Source organism: Haliotis cracherodii, unplaced genomic scaffold, assembly GCF_022045235.1.
Source record: "Haliotis cracherodii isolate W230 unplaced genomic scaffold, xgHalCrac1.p SCAF_3, whole genome shotgun sequence".
Classification (NCBI taxonomy): domain Eukaryota; kingdom Metazoa; phylum Mollusca; class Gastropoda; order Lepetellida; family Haliotidae; genus Haliotis; species Haliotis cracherodii.
Genome location: NW_027266286.1, coordinates 20,428,918 through 20,444,984, shown reverse-complemented (window position 1 = coordinate 20,444,984; position 16,067 = coordinate 20,428,918).

Below are 16,067 nucleotides of genomic sequence, written 5' to 3'. Positions count from 1 at the left end.
CATACACCTCATGAGTGTTAACGGTAATTCGGCGTCGTCTGCTTTGACTGTCCGTCAGCTGTTGCAGCATATATGTGATGGCTGTCAGAAATGTATGTAGATTTAGGACGCCGTTTTGTGCATATGTTCTTATCACCATCATGCGCACGAGTTGCCATTTGTCGATGTTAAACCTGCAGTAACACTGCCTCCAATTTCCATGTACCCGTCTCTTCAAATGTAAATATCTGTTATGCTCATTTGTTTATGGAGACTTTTGAGACACAATTTTAAAAGCACATTGGAATATTATTAACATGGGGAACATGGACACACTATCACAAATATTTTATAAGGATACATGCCATATGTTAGGGTATGGTTGTTGTGAGAAGTTACATAAAATATGAAATATTGTATGTGTATTATTAATCATGCATGTAAATCGTTGTATTTTGTATGTATAATAATGATACTGCTATGTATTATTCCATCTGTATCTATCATTGTCAGTCATTTTTTATGTCCCGTTCGATACACAAACACACAGATAAATATATTATGTAGTTGAATTATAAACTTTGGTTGAATAATAAACTATTAAATAAATTCACTCAGGTCTTATGCGATTGTGTAGGATGCTCGTGCAAAGTGGTTGATGTCGTTTGTTTGTTAGTCTGTTATTTAACGCCGATCTGAGCATTATTCCAGATAGGAAGAAGCGTAAAAAAAGAAAGAATGAAAAAACAAAAACAACACAAACAAACAAACGCATACGATAAGTGTGCGCAAAATGTTTCCCCAAGTTCCTAAACACTTTTAGACCCTCAGGTTTTTAGCTCTGTGACTGCATGCAAGGAGCTAGTAATTTGTACGGAAGCCTTTTTGAGTCTTTTGTTTATTTCATTTTTTTCCTTGAAAATTCAAGATGCTGAGTAGAAATTCCAATATACAAACTTGAAATTTCAAGAATCATAAGCTGACATTTCAAGAAGCTAACTTGAAATTCCAAGATACATACTGAGTTGAAATTTCAAGATAATGACCTTGAAATTTCAAGATAAGTTGAAATTTAAGTTAATATCTTGAAATTTCAAATTAACATCTCGAAATTTCAACTTAGTATTTTGAAATTTCAAATTAACATCTCGAAATTTCAACTTAGTATCTTGAAATTTCATCACCGTATTCGTACTCATGGGTTTCACTATTTTAGAAAGGGGGATACGGGTGGCACAGTTGTTTAAGTGCGCTGCAATTAGCCGTGCAGAGTTGCGTCCCTTGGCCAGAAACTTATGATTGTGGGTTCGAATCCCAAATTCTGTTTCCAGATTTTTCAGCACCATACCCCTGCTCGTGAGTTTCACCAAAGTGGTAAACCACTGAGTCCTTCATAAATTAGGGCTTTTCCCCCCGCATGAAGCTGATATAATTTATATAACTGGAATACTTTACAAAGCGGCGGTAAACCCAACTCGCTCAAGAGTCGTACTGACGTGACCCGTAATAGGATTCGCTCAGATCTTTGTTTAGCGGTAGCGAGAACTAAGATCTGATTTTAATGAGATTGTCACTCACTCCAAAGTGGTGGACGTCAATTACCTCTTTCACTTTCGTCCCAAATCAAGCTGACACGCCACACTATAACTGAATACTGTTTACTCAGTGTTAAACCCAACTCACTCACTCACACTAACTACAGAAGTTTGCAGTTTATCAACCCTTGATCTTTAGAGACGACTAACGGGATCGGGTGGTCAGGCTCGCTGACTAGGTTGATGTACGTCATCGTATCCCAATTGCGTAGATCGATGCTCATAATGTAAATCACTGGATTGTCTGGTTCAGTCTCGATTATTTACAGACCGCCGTCATATAGCTGGAATATTGCTGAGTGCGGCGTTAAACAAACACAAAAATCAAACATAATCAATGGTATTGTCTAAATCCTAACACTTACACACAAATCTTAAATCCGTTTATCTACTCATCATAACTATATAGCTGTGTATTAAAGTAAAATAGTAGACCAAATCTTAGTCAATGAAAACATTTCTTTAAAATAATTATATTTTTTTTCTTCGAAGGACCCTTTCCTCTTCTGCTGTGGGATCAAGAACACTAGACTTGGTTAAGTTTGATCTAGACTTGCCTAGGCTTTTAGTAATAAAAGAAATTCCGCAGGACTAGTTACATAGATAATAGAATATCTACTCATCACTGCAAGCCACTCTTCAACGCCACCTGTCAGGGACATCCAAGGACAGAGCTGTCTAAAAAAGAGTTAAGGCAGACATCATGAAGTCGTATGTAGCCACAGACATGCCGGGGGCAGGCGAGGACGTCCCTGACAGCGCTCTTTTCCCCACTTATGTTCATTAAGATTAATGTAATGATGATATAACAACATTTCTCCAGGCTATGTGTTTTGTATGCCGGAGACGTTCTGTTGAAGTCCTCAACCAAGTACATACCATTGTGAGGTCTTAGTCTCTCTGTCATTCGCCGGACAAAACATAAGGTTCTCCGGCACTCTTAGGAGCATGGGCACTACCGACAACCTGACATGAAATTCTTAGATACTCTCCTATACGCGTCGACTTCCTGACCCAGCAACAGAACGACGTCCGACGCTCAGGCGCCTCGACATTGCTCCTCCATTTGACTGTAGAGCGAAGTTACCTAGACCGTATAGTCAGATCGAGACTAAACACAGTCTACACATTGTAGAGACCTTGACTGTAAACAGTCTTCTGATTGTAGGGACCTAGACTGTACACAGTCCCCCATTGTAGAGACCTAAACTGTACATAGTCCCCTGATTATAGAGACCTAGACTGTACAGAGTCTTTTGTTTGTAGAGGCCTAGACTTTACAGTCCCCCATTGTAGAGACCTAAACTGTACATAGTCCCCTGATTATAGAGACCTAGACTGTACATAGTACCCTGATTGTAGAGGCCTAGACTGTACAGAGTCTTCTGATTGTAGAGACCTAGACTGTGCACAGTACCCTGACTGTAGAGACCTAAACTGTACATAGTCCCCTGATTATAGAGGCCTAGACTGTACATAGTCCCCTGATTATGGAGGCCTAGACTGTACATAGTCCCCTGATTATAGAGACCTAGACTGTACACAGTACCCTGATTGTAGAGACCTAGACTGTACACTGTCCCCTGACTGTAGAGACCTAGACTGTACACTGTCTTCTGATTGTAGAGGCCTAGACTGTACACATTCTTCTGATTGTAGAGACCTAGACTGTACACGGTCCCCTGATTGTAGAGGCCTAGACTGTACACAGTCTTCTGATTGTAGAGACCTAGACTGGACATAGTCCCCTGACTGTAGAGGCATAGACTGTACACGGTCCCCTGATTGTAGAGACCTAGACTGGACATAGTCCCCTGACTGTAGAGGCATAGACTGTACACAGTCCCCTGATTATAGAGACCTAGACTGTACACTGTCTTCTGATTGTAGAGGCCTAGACTGTACACATTCTTCTGATTGTAGAGACCTAGACTGTACACGGTCGCCTGATTGTAGAGGCCTAGACTGTACACAGTCTTCTGATTGTAGAGACCTAGACTGGACATAGTCCCCTGTCTGTAGAGGCATAGACTGTACACGGTCCCCTGATTGTAGAGACCTAGACTGGACATAGTCCCCTGACTGTAGAGGCATAGACTGTACACAGTCCCCTGATTATAGAGACCTAGACTGTACACAGTCTCCTGGTAGAGACCTAGACTGTACAGTCCCATGATTATAGAGACCTAGACTGTACACGGTCCCCTGACTGTAGAGACCTAGACTGTACAGTCCCATGATTATAGAGACCTAGACTGTACACGGTCCCCTGACTGTAGAGACCTAGACTGGACATAGTCCCCTGACTGTAGAGGCATAGACTGTACACAGTCCCCTGATTATAGAGACCTAGACTGTACACTGTCTTCTGATTGTAGAGGCCTAGACTGTACACATTCTTCTGATTGTAGAGACCTAGACTGTACACGGTCCCCTGATTGTAGAGGCCTAGACTGTACACAGTCTTCTGATTGTAGAGACCTAGACTGGACATAGTCCCCTGTCTGTAGAGGCATAGACTGTACACGGTCCCCTGATTGTAGAGACCTAGACTGGACATAGTCCCCTGACTGTAGAGGCATAGACTGTACACAGTCCCCTGATTATAGAGACCTAGACTGTACACAGTCTCCTGGTAGAGACCTAGACTGTACAGTCCCATGATTATAGAGACCTAGACTGTACACGGTCCCCTGACTGTAGAGACCTAGACTATACAGTCCCCTGATTATAGAGACCTAGACTGTACACAGTCTCCTGGTAGAGACCTAGACTGTACACGGTCCCCTGACTGTAGAGACCTAGACTGTACAGTCCCATGATTATAGAGACCTAGACTGTACACGGTCCCCTGACTGTAGAGACCTAGACTATACAGTCCCATGATTATAGAGACCTAGACTGTACACGGTCCCCTGACTGTAGAGACCTAGACTGTACAGTCCCATGATTATAGAGACCTAGACTGTACACGGTCCCCTGACTGTAGAGACCTAGACTATACAGTCCCATGATTATACGTTTAGCAGATGATTATCAAACCTATTTCTTATTCAGACTTATTCAGAAACTATTGTGGCGGTGGGGTAGCCTAGTGGTTAAAGCGTTCGCTCGTCACGCCGAAGACCCGGGATCGATTCCCGACATGGGTACAATGTGTGAAGCCCATTTCTGGTGTCCCCCGCCGTGATATTGCTCAAAGCGGCGTAAAACTATACTCACTCACTCACTAGAAACTACTATTCCGTGTAAGCGTCAGTACGCATCATGCCAAGGCATACATACACGAGTCAACGCGACAAGTTCTCGCTCAATACGCCTGCTGGTAACACATGTACGCTACACACGTACGCACCTGATAACATCTACTCACCACAAGCAGGTCAATGGAACGCTACACACGTACGCACGTGATAACATCTCACCACGAGCAGGTCAATGGTCTTTTAACTGAACTGTGTACACACACCTGCATGGAAAAACACGAAACACCTCTAACCATATATTTCCATATATAAGATAGCTACGCGATAAATCGCAAAGAACAATAAAGAACGAAGCGTGGTTTATTTCACGATAATACATTGTGCCATCATGACGTCATTTGAACACGCGCAAGCAAATTGATGACGTCGTAAATTGGACGACGTTTTTTTGTGATAGGGGAGTGTCTGGTGAGTTGTTCCCCATAGATGTAGCTAGGCAACGTAGATAAACACAATGGCCGAACGATCGCTTCCAAAAGTGGGAGAGATGTGACAATCGGTATTCGGAGAAAAGGTACAGATAATTGACGTGAATGTGAGAATATCCGGGAAAGACCAACTTTAATCCTCTGTTCAAAAATGGGCTTGTCTGACATTGCCGAGGTCGGATTCCATTCAGGGAGTCATCATTATTTAAATACGGGTGTACTAACATCCTAGAAGAGGCTGTACTTAATGTTGATATCTCATATAAGAAATAAAGGACTTGTTGTCGTTGTTTATCGTACAATAAGGGGCGGTCGGGTAGCCTAGTGGTTAAAGCGTTCGCTCGTCACGCCGAAGACCCGGGTTCGATTCCCGACATGGGTACAATATGTGAAGCCCATTTCTGGTGTCCCCCGCCGTGATATTGGTGGAATATTGCTAAAAGCGGCGTAAAACCATACTCACTCACTCACTCGTACAATAAAACACTGCAAGGAGAATAAACCACTGGGGGCTGCGCCCCTCATGGTTTATTCTCCCTGCAGTGTTTTATTGCACGATAAACAACGACCACAAGTCTTTTATTTCTTAAATGAAATAGACATTTTTAAATGGTATTTTTAGTTTTATGACAAGAAACATTTGTATATGTTTACAAAGTGGCATACTCATACACGACGAATGTATACCTGGTTATTTGTGTTTGTAAATCTTGCCATATGTATAAACTTGTATTTATACAAAGAGATGAAATGTAATTGTATGATATAGTGTGGTGTGTAATATACAGTATACATTGTGGCGTGTCGTGGCGTGGCGTGGCGGGCCGTGGGGTGTCGTGTCGTGTCGTGTCGTGGCGTGGCGTGGGGGGTTGGGTTTGTACACATTGCATGGATATATCGTATACATCAGGTACCTTGTTATATTGTATTCTAACATGTGTTATTGTCAGCATGATACACTTTACTACTATGTAAATGTTTTAAAAGTGTCTCGTAAGCCAAATTGGCTGGGTGCTCATATTTCTGTTTTAAAACTATAAAATGACATGTGACATGTGATTTACACGTGACACTATGATGAACTATTCTTCTTCTTCTCATATTGAAATAGACAAACCGAAATAGATTACTAAATCAGGCTAATGGCGTTTCGAAACTGCTCCACAGCAATAGCTCTTTGACTGCCCTGTCAAACGTTTCCTCTGCATGTGTGCATCCTATGATCTGATCTGCTCCGATCTGGAGGAACTGCAGCTTCTTCAGCCAATCGCCAAGAAGTATCAGTGGTATCTTGGACATTTATCGACTAGTCATCAGTGTCGGATGTAGATTCGTTTGTTTGTTTGTTTATTTGTTTGTTTATTTGATCCGCACTCAGCAATGTTCAAGCTTTATAACGGGGGTCTGTAAATAATCAAGTCGCACCACACAATCCATTGACTGATACCATGAGCATCAATCTACGCAGCTGGGATACGATGATATGCATCAACCAAGTCAGCCAGCCAGACCACCCGATGTTGTTAGTCGCCTCTTACGACAAGTATAGTCGCCTCTTACGGCAAGCATGGGACCTATTTTAAACAGGATCTTCACGGGGCAGTTGAAAAGGTAAAAGTATGTAAATAATCGAGTCTGCACCACACATTTCAATGAGTGACATCATGAGCTTCGATCTACGCTGTTGGGATACAATGACATACATCAACATAGTCGCTTCTTACGACAAGCGGGGCGGCCGGGTAGCCTAGTGGTTAAAGCATTCGCTCGTCACGCCGAAGACCCGGGTTCGATGCCCGACATGGGTACAATGCGTGAAGCCCATTTCTGGTGTACCCCGCCGTGATATTGCTGGAACATTGCTAAAAGCGGCGTAAAATCAAACTCACTCACTCATTCTTACGACAAGCATGGATTGCTAAAGACCGATTCTGACCCGAATCTTTACGAGAATGTTTGTTTGTTTGTTGTTTAACGCCGCACTAAGCAGTATTCCAGCTATATGACGGCGGTCTGTAAATAATCAAGCCGCACCACACAATCCAGTAACTGATACCATGAACATCAATCTACGTAGCTGGGATACGATAACATGCATCAACCTATCAGCGAGCCAGACCGACCGATCTCTTTAGTCAACTCTTACGTCAAGCATAATCGCCTTTTTACGGCAAGCATTGGTTGCTGAAGACTGATTTGAACCCGGATCTTCACGGGTATGTCACATAGCCACAATACACGTAGTGCTAGGATAGTCGGGGCTTTACTTTTTGCCCATGTATAATAAGTGATTTTACATATTTGAATTTAGAGGATATGCCTGCTTATGTCCACGTGTGTGTGTGTGCGTGCGTGCGTGCGTGCGTGTGTGTGTGTGTGTGTGTGTGTGTGTGCAATGAAGGCGAGTCTTGAGTTAAACTAATAAACAACTTGAGATTCATTTCACTTCCGTAATATAACATATATTAAAATTCTCCCCATGTCTGCGTCACACATTTGTTTACACCACAAAGGTAACACAACACATCTGACACACAAGTCTGCATGCCATTATGCCTACCTGTCACGCGTGTCTACCTGCGGGGTCCTTTGATCTTACCTGCGAGATAAATTGATTAAAACATCAAACGCTGAAAAACTCATACTTCATCCTGACACTAGGCGAAAGTAGGTTGACGGCAATATGAGAAAAAAAATGAAATTATCGTCAGCTGCACACGGCTGCATGGACGTAATTGATGCTCGCCCCACACCATTCACCGCAAGGCCAACAACCTGCTTAATTAAGCTTGTTTTAATCCTACCCTGATCCTTCTCACAAGAAACATATCTCTTAAGGAAAGCGCCCTGTGGCCATTCCGCGCAAAATGGTCTCCCGTGCAAGGCGTTTGTTTAATTAACCAGTGACGGTGGGGACTGGTTGGTGACATAGTGCCAGGTTAAAAAAACAACTTTGTTTGTTGTTTAACGCGGCGCTCAGCAATGTTCCAGCTATATGACGGCGGTCTGTAAATAATCAAGCCGCACCACACAATCCAGTGACTGATACCATGAGCATCAATCTACGTAGTTGGGATACGATGACATGCATCAACCTATCAGCGAGCCAGACCACCCGATACTGTTAGTCGCCTCTTACCACAAGTATAGTCGCCTCTTACGGCAAGCATAGGACCTATTCTAACCGGGATCTTCAAGGGGCAGTTGAAAAGGTACACAGCTGGGTTGCTACAGGGGTAGTGAGTGAGTTGGGTTTATACCCCGCTTTGAAGTAGAGGGGAATGTCCGAGTAACTCGCCACTCCTTAAAAATAATGGAGCAGAGACCCCGCAGGGTCCGAGGCCCATTATTTTTAAGGAATGGAGAGTTACGAGGATATTCCCCTACTTAAAACTCATCCCTACTTTTACACTTTGACAAAATATTCTGTAGTTGAAAATATTTGAAAAATTCAAATGCTGCTTCAAGATAATGTACAGTTGACAAGCAACTCTCCATTCCTGAAAAATAATGGAGCGTTCAAACAATAGAATGACGTCACAGATGTGTTCTAACAGTATTGCAGACTTCTAGTATACATAAATGAAGAAATTGGAACCAGCGCAAGAGATGTTTTTGTGTCAAGTTTACTTAACAAAGCTCAGGGTGACACCAATGTGTTAGATGACTTGAGAAACTATCTGTTTGACTTATGTAAACAAAAGGAATCCTTTCCATATCAAGACAGCATTCTAAAAAGGAGGAAAGATATACGGTCAAAACAAGGTGAAAAACTTGAAAAATTAGCTAAAGACTGCTTTGTTTTGTTCAGAACATTAGTTGGTGAAATAAGTGATGATATTTATGATGTTCTAAATCTACACAACAAAAGACCTACCCTTGCAAACGACGCTCAGCCGCTAGCCACCGTCCAATCAATCAGTGAGACAATAGCTCGCCTGGAGAGGGACCTTGCTACATTGAAGGGAGAATACACGCAAGACGTGGACTGCTTACATAATAAAATTAAACAGCTTGAGAAGGCAAACAATGTAATGAAGGTAGAAATTGAAGCTGCACGCAGTGAAACTGTTAAGACAAAAGAAGCAATGGAGACCCTGCGGGGAAAAGTAGGTAAGGCTGTAGAACAGTTACGCACAGCAAATAAGATGAATTCGGATGATACTCAGTTGTGCTCATCCGAAATAAAGGACGTTAAAAGCAAGCTATCTGAGTACAAACAAGACCTTATGATTCTGATCAAATCAGAGTCAGCTACATCTGAGGAAAAAATAGAAAAACTTGTGAAATCTGGAGATAGAATTGAGAAACGTCACATTGACCTCAAAGATATGGTTAATGACCTCAAGAGTAAGGTGGACGACGGTTGTCTGGATATTTCACACATATCGGACGAGCGGCAGCTTGGGGTCGCTTCGATTAAATCAAAAGTGACTCTCCTTAACCAAAGATTTTCATCAATAGAAGAAGATATGAAAACAATAGATGAGCAATGCAAGGCTTGTTCCAACTCAGTTGGTGATGTCAGAAAAAGGATTAATGCTGTCGAGAGAGATTGCAGAAAGTCTAGAGCATACACATATGCAGATATCACCAAACACAGTGTGAACTATGGTTCCACAACCGAAGACACGAATTTATCCTGCACCAACACCGAGATTCCGAACTTGAACAGAAGGAACATAGTACACGCTACTGTCCTGGGAACAACCCAACCTACTGTTACTGCAACACGCAGTGAGGAAGTAGCTACTGAATTATTGCAAACATTGCTGACTTTCCCTAGTCCTGAGAAAACAACGAGATCTGTAGATGAGCAAACATCTGGTACCACGACGAGAGATGTAAGGCAGCTAGCTCCTGATATCCCAACAAGAGATATATTGTCTCACACAAATATTGCTCCAACGGAGGAAGCTGCGATGTCACATCAGTCTGGAAGGAGAGATGTTTATATCAATGATCCCAGAAGCAAAGACACCAGTTTTACAACAGCCCCTGAACGTGTCACTCCAAATCCAATCAAGGTCCGCATAAGCAACGACCAGTGTAGTGCAACAAACACAGATTCAGCAGGGTTCTGTTCTGCTCCTCCAAGACACAGAACTAGTCGCTACTACATTGGGCGTATCAATAAAAAGTGCTCTGAACAAGCTATAAGAAGCTACATGTCTGACAGAGGTGTGACTGTAACTCATATGAAATTGTTTAATAGACCAGAAAAACCGTACGCATCTGCACAATTGAATGTCTTGGCAGAGGACAAACGCTTAGTTGAAAATGTTGACTTCTGGCCACAATATATCATTGTAAAACCTTGGTTAAGCAAAGTCAAGTTCTGGCAACAATTTGATGATAAACACCAACAGAATGAAATGTATTCCAAGTGATGACGAATCAATTCAACTTAGCCCAAGCGTGCAACTTAACGCTTATGACATGGAACTGTCGTGGAATTATGACAAGTGTCACTTATCTCAATACATGTCTTTTAGAACACTGCGTTGACATATGTGCAATCAGTGATCATCAGTTACAGACCTTCAACTTCTCATTCATGGACTCCCTGAATGCTGACTATTTTGGTATTGTTACAGAAGCGCCTACTTCAAGCGATGCTCGTAGACCTCCCAAGAGCGGTGGAACTGCATTTCTATGTCACAAACGACTTCAACCCTTCATCCAGGAAATTACCCTTGAGTATGACAGAGTGACAGGTATCGAACTGGCGTTACCAGATATTCAAACTCTTTATTTCTTTAGTGTTTATATGCCACCTGCAAACCGCTCAAATGACCTCTTTAAACACTACCTCAAACAACTTGATGATATCTACTCTGCATTCTCACAAACTGGATCTGTGATAATTCTTGGAGACTTGAATACCAAACTAAAAGGCCCAAGATATCATATTCAGACGGATCATAGAAGCTCTCTGATGGAGCTCTTCACGACGCAACACTCGTTAACTTCAGTGAATATGCAGGATTATTGTACAGGCCCAGTCTTCACTTTTCAAGCATACGATGGAGGCCCAGAAACTCCAATAGACCACATCCTCGTACCAGTTGAATTACTGGAGCTGGTCATCAGTACAGAGGTAAGGGGGGACAACCCTTTCAATATATCTGATCACCACCCTGTGTTTTGCTGCTTGAAGATCAACACGGCCTCAAAACAGACACATGCGTCACTTTTTTCGAGACCTTCGTGGGATAAAGCGGTGTTCAATGGCAGTGTAAGGGACTACACATATGCAGTATCTCACACTCTTTGGGGAAAAGTCATACCTCCAACTCAATGTTCTAACGAAGCTATTGAAACTATGTATAAAGCTATCACTGAAACACTTACAGAGGCAGCGAAAGATTGGATTCCAGTTAGTCAGTATAGATCATACATTAAACCTTATTGGAAAAACGAGGTAAAAAGATTCCATGACTCCATGTTAAAGGCAAGAAGAAAATGGATAACAGATGGGAAACCTAGAGGAATGCAGCACGCTTCATACAAAGCATACAAGGAAATTAAAGACCAATTCAGGAATGCAATGAGAAAAGCTGCAACAGACTTTGAAAACGATTACTTCAGTAGCCTTGACAAACTCTATGATGTTGATCAGAAAGCCTTCTGGGCAGTGTTACAGACCTCTAACAGGAAGAGACAAATTTCATCAATCCGTACAGGTGATAAACTGACAATGGACCAGAAGGAGATCTGCAATGTTATGGCAGACCATATGCGTTTAGTCTTCAGCAATATCCAGGAAGAGCACTTTGATAATGATTTTAGGGAAGCAATAGAAACTAAAGTCGACCAACTCAAACAGGAACTTGGCTCCCATGATCACGATGTGCACGACCTTCTTACATCCGTTAAAGAGATTGAAACCTTGTGCAAATCACTGAATAACAATAAGGCTGCAGGAATTGATGGCTTGTGTTATGAACACTTGAAGTATGGAGGGTCCTATCTGTACTACTACGTGTCAGAACTGTTCAACCGAATATTGACCACTGGCTATATTCCTAAGCAATGGAAAGAAGGTCTTATCGTTCCAATATACAAAGGGAACAACAAAGACAAAGCCTCAGCAGACTCATACAGAGGTGTGACTCTTCTACCTGTCATCTCAAAGGTATTTGAAATGGTACTGTGCAGAAGAATTCCTGAATTTAGTCACTGCAAATCCTTCCCGGACCCACACCAATGCGGGTTTCAGAAAGGCCTTTCATCTCTCCATACTTCATTTATACTCCAAGAAACAGTTCAACACTACTTAGAGAGGGGGGACACACCGAAGGTGGTTTTCCTAGACAGCAGCAAAGCATTTGATACCGTCTGGCACTCTGGTCTTCTTTGGAAACTTAAAGAACTGAACATACCTACTGCAATATGGAGGATATTAAGCAACACTTACTCTGAAATGAAAAGCTGTGTTATGGTGAACAACATCCAGTCTGATTGGTTCCACCTTGAGAGAGGCGTGAGACAAGGAAGTGTGCTCTCTGCCAAACTGTATTTGGTTTACATTAACGATCTTCTCGGGACTCTGTCAACTGCAAAGAAAGGTTCCATGGTTCTTGATCTTCATATCTCAGCACCAACTCAAGCAGATGACATCTCTCTTATCAGTCCGATAACATCCTTTCTCCAATTGATGGTAACAACATGTGAGAATTACAGCTCCAAGTGGCGGTTCACTTTTTCCCCTTCCAAGAGCTGTGTGATGACATTTCATAAGTCAAAACACGTCCATTGTCACATACAATTATATGGAAAGGAGTTGCCCATGGCGAAAAGCACAAAACACGTAGGTGTTGAGCTAAACTTCAACTTCAGTTCGTGGGAGAGAACAATAAATGCTTGCTCAAAAATGAAATCCTCAACGATGATGCTTATTAAGTCGGGCTGTCACGCTAAAGGTCTTAATCCACTCACGAGTGCAAATTTGGTTCGTTCTGTCAGCCTTCCCCGGGCACTCTTTGGCTGTGAACTTTGGAACAACTTATCCAAAGGTGAACAAATCTCACTTGAAAGATCGCAACGCTTCTGTCTCAAGTTGTGCCAAGGTCTGCCTAGAAAAACAAGGACTGACATCTGTAATACACTAATAGGTTGGCATTCTTTGGAATCCCATATCAACACAAGGAAATTGTTCTTTCTTGGAAACCTGTGCAACAGCCGGAGCCATTTTCTAGCCAGGCAGCTCTTTTTAACTCGTCTCTTCGCTTTTAAGAACAACTGTTGTATGAATGCACATGGCTTCATCCCGGATTTATGGAACATTCTAGAGAAGTATCAACTTCTACCTTTCTTACATGCTTTCATGGTCAGTGGTACATTTCCCGTGCAAAGCTCCTGGAAGAAAATTGTAAAGAAATCCATTCATGACCATGAAGAGAAGGAATGGAATACCCGAATATCTCTAGATCAAGGCCTTAAACATTTCAGGAAAATCCATTCCACCAGAAAGCCCCACCCTGCCTGGTTCATAGCAAAAGCCAACCCAAACATTAAGAAACAGTGTGCGTTTATTGTTCATTTATGTGCCCTCTGGAGACCTGGCGTTGTTCAAGGAAGTTGCTTTCTCTGTGGTCTACACTACGACGACCTTCTAACACACGCCTTGTGTCATTGTGAAACATTAAGCATGCATCGAGACATGTTGTGGTGTGACATCATCAACATTGGTCCGGTGGAACTCAGTGTCCATCTCCAAGATAGACCCGACACTGATCTTGTCTGCAGTCTCCTGTCCTGCCAGCCTCCTGTTTCCCTGTCCGATGAGGATCAAGAACTGTTCCAAATATCTGTGATAACCAGACTATATGATATGTGCAACTTCTCAAGTGACTCTCAATCCATGTAAAATCTCTGCTTTCCACTGTTAACTTATAACATGTTTTGTACTCTCCTATGGAGGAATAAAAGCATATATATCTCTTAAGGAAAGCGCCCTGTGGCCATTCCGCGCAAAATGGTCTCCCGTGCAAGGCGTTTGTTTAATTAACCAGTGACGGTGGGGACTGGTTGGTGACATAGTGCCAGGTTAAAAAAACAACTTTGTTTGTTGTTTAACGCGGCGCTCAGCAATGTTCCAGCTATATGACGGCGGTCTGTAAATAATCAAGCCGCACCACACAATCCAGTGACTGATACCATGAGCATCAATCTACGTAGTTGGGATACGATGACATGCATCAACCTATCAGCGAGCCAGACCACCCGATACTGTTAGTCGCCTCTTACCACAAGTATAGTCGCCTCTTACGGCAAGCATAGGACCTATTCTAACCGGGATCTTCAAGGGGCAGTTGAAAAGGTACACAGCTGGGTTGCTACAGGGGTAGTGAGTGAGTTGGGTTTATACCCCGCTTTGAAGTAGAGGGGAATGTCCGAGTAACTCGCCACTCCTTAAAAATAATGGAGCAGAGACCCCGCAGGGTCCGAGGCCCATTATTTTTAAGGAATGGAGAGTTACGAGGATATTCCCCTACTTAAAACTCATCCCTACTTTTACACTTTGACAAAATATTCTGTAGTTGAAAATATTTGAAAAATTCAAATGCTGCTTCAAGATAATGTACAGTTGACAAGCAACTCTCCATTCCTGAAAAATAATGGAGCGTTCAAACAATAGAATGACGTCACAGATGTGTTCTAACAGTATTGCAGTTATATAACAGCGTCTAAAGTTGGTGTGGGAGTTACGCCCGAAGTGATGAAGGTCTTAAATGTGAAACCCATGAGCACAGGTTCCTGTTACATTTACGGGGCGCAACTCTTCACGGGAAATTGGGGCGGCTTTGGCTCCCCATATAAGTTGAGGCGAATATGCTTATCGTAAGAGGCGACCAATGGGATCGGGTGGTCAGGCTCGCTGACTTGGTTAATGCATGTCATCGTATCCCAATTGCGTGGATCGATGCTCATGATATCAATTGTCTGGTCCAGACTCAATTATTTAAAGACCGCCGTCATATAGCTGGAATACTGCCGTGTGCGGCGTTATACAACAAGAACGCAAACAACAAAATCGTGATGGTTCCTTGGTTCTATAGAAACATGGGGGCGAGTGACACTTGTATTATAAGAGGACTAATAGCGTGTAAAGAAATGTATGACTTGCTGGCTTCTAATTAAAGCTGTTTTCCATCTGCTTTGGAAGCCGCCCGAAGCAGGCGTCGTCACGTGCATTTCGACATACAGCACGTGTTTGACCAGGACGCGTGCTTGCGCAAGCGTGTGCATTGCGTGTCAACGGAACAAGAAGAAACAATTAGCGATTGTGCGCTGCACGCCAGTTCTACCGTCTGAATGCCTAACCATGGTCTCATTTTGACAGGGTTAATCCACCTGGCGTCATTAACAGGTACTATTGTACAGGGGAGACAATCGGGTATTGTCACGCTCGGATATTTAAACCTGTTGGATTGAATGTTCAAAGTGCTCAGGTGTTCCAGCTACGTTTATTTCCGGTGAACTGACGTTTTGCTTGGAGTGTCCATAGTCATTTCTCACTAAACTGTAATTCTTGAAATGCCAGTTGCGTCCCTTGCCAGCAACCTTTAGTAGTGTGTTTGAAACCCAGTTCTCTCCGATTCATGGATTATGTTTCTAGGTTCATCAGCACCATACCCATGTTCGTGTGTTTTCACGTCTAAGACCTGCGTCACTTCGGGCTGTCATTCCACATTAAGCTGACACGCTGTGAAATAACTGGAATACTGTTCAAAGCGGCGCTAAACCTAGACTTGCATAATTCTCTAAGGCAATAATTATTAGTTTTAATCATA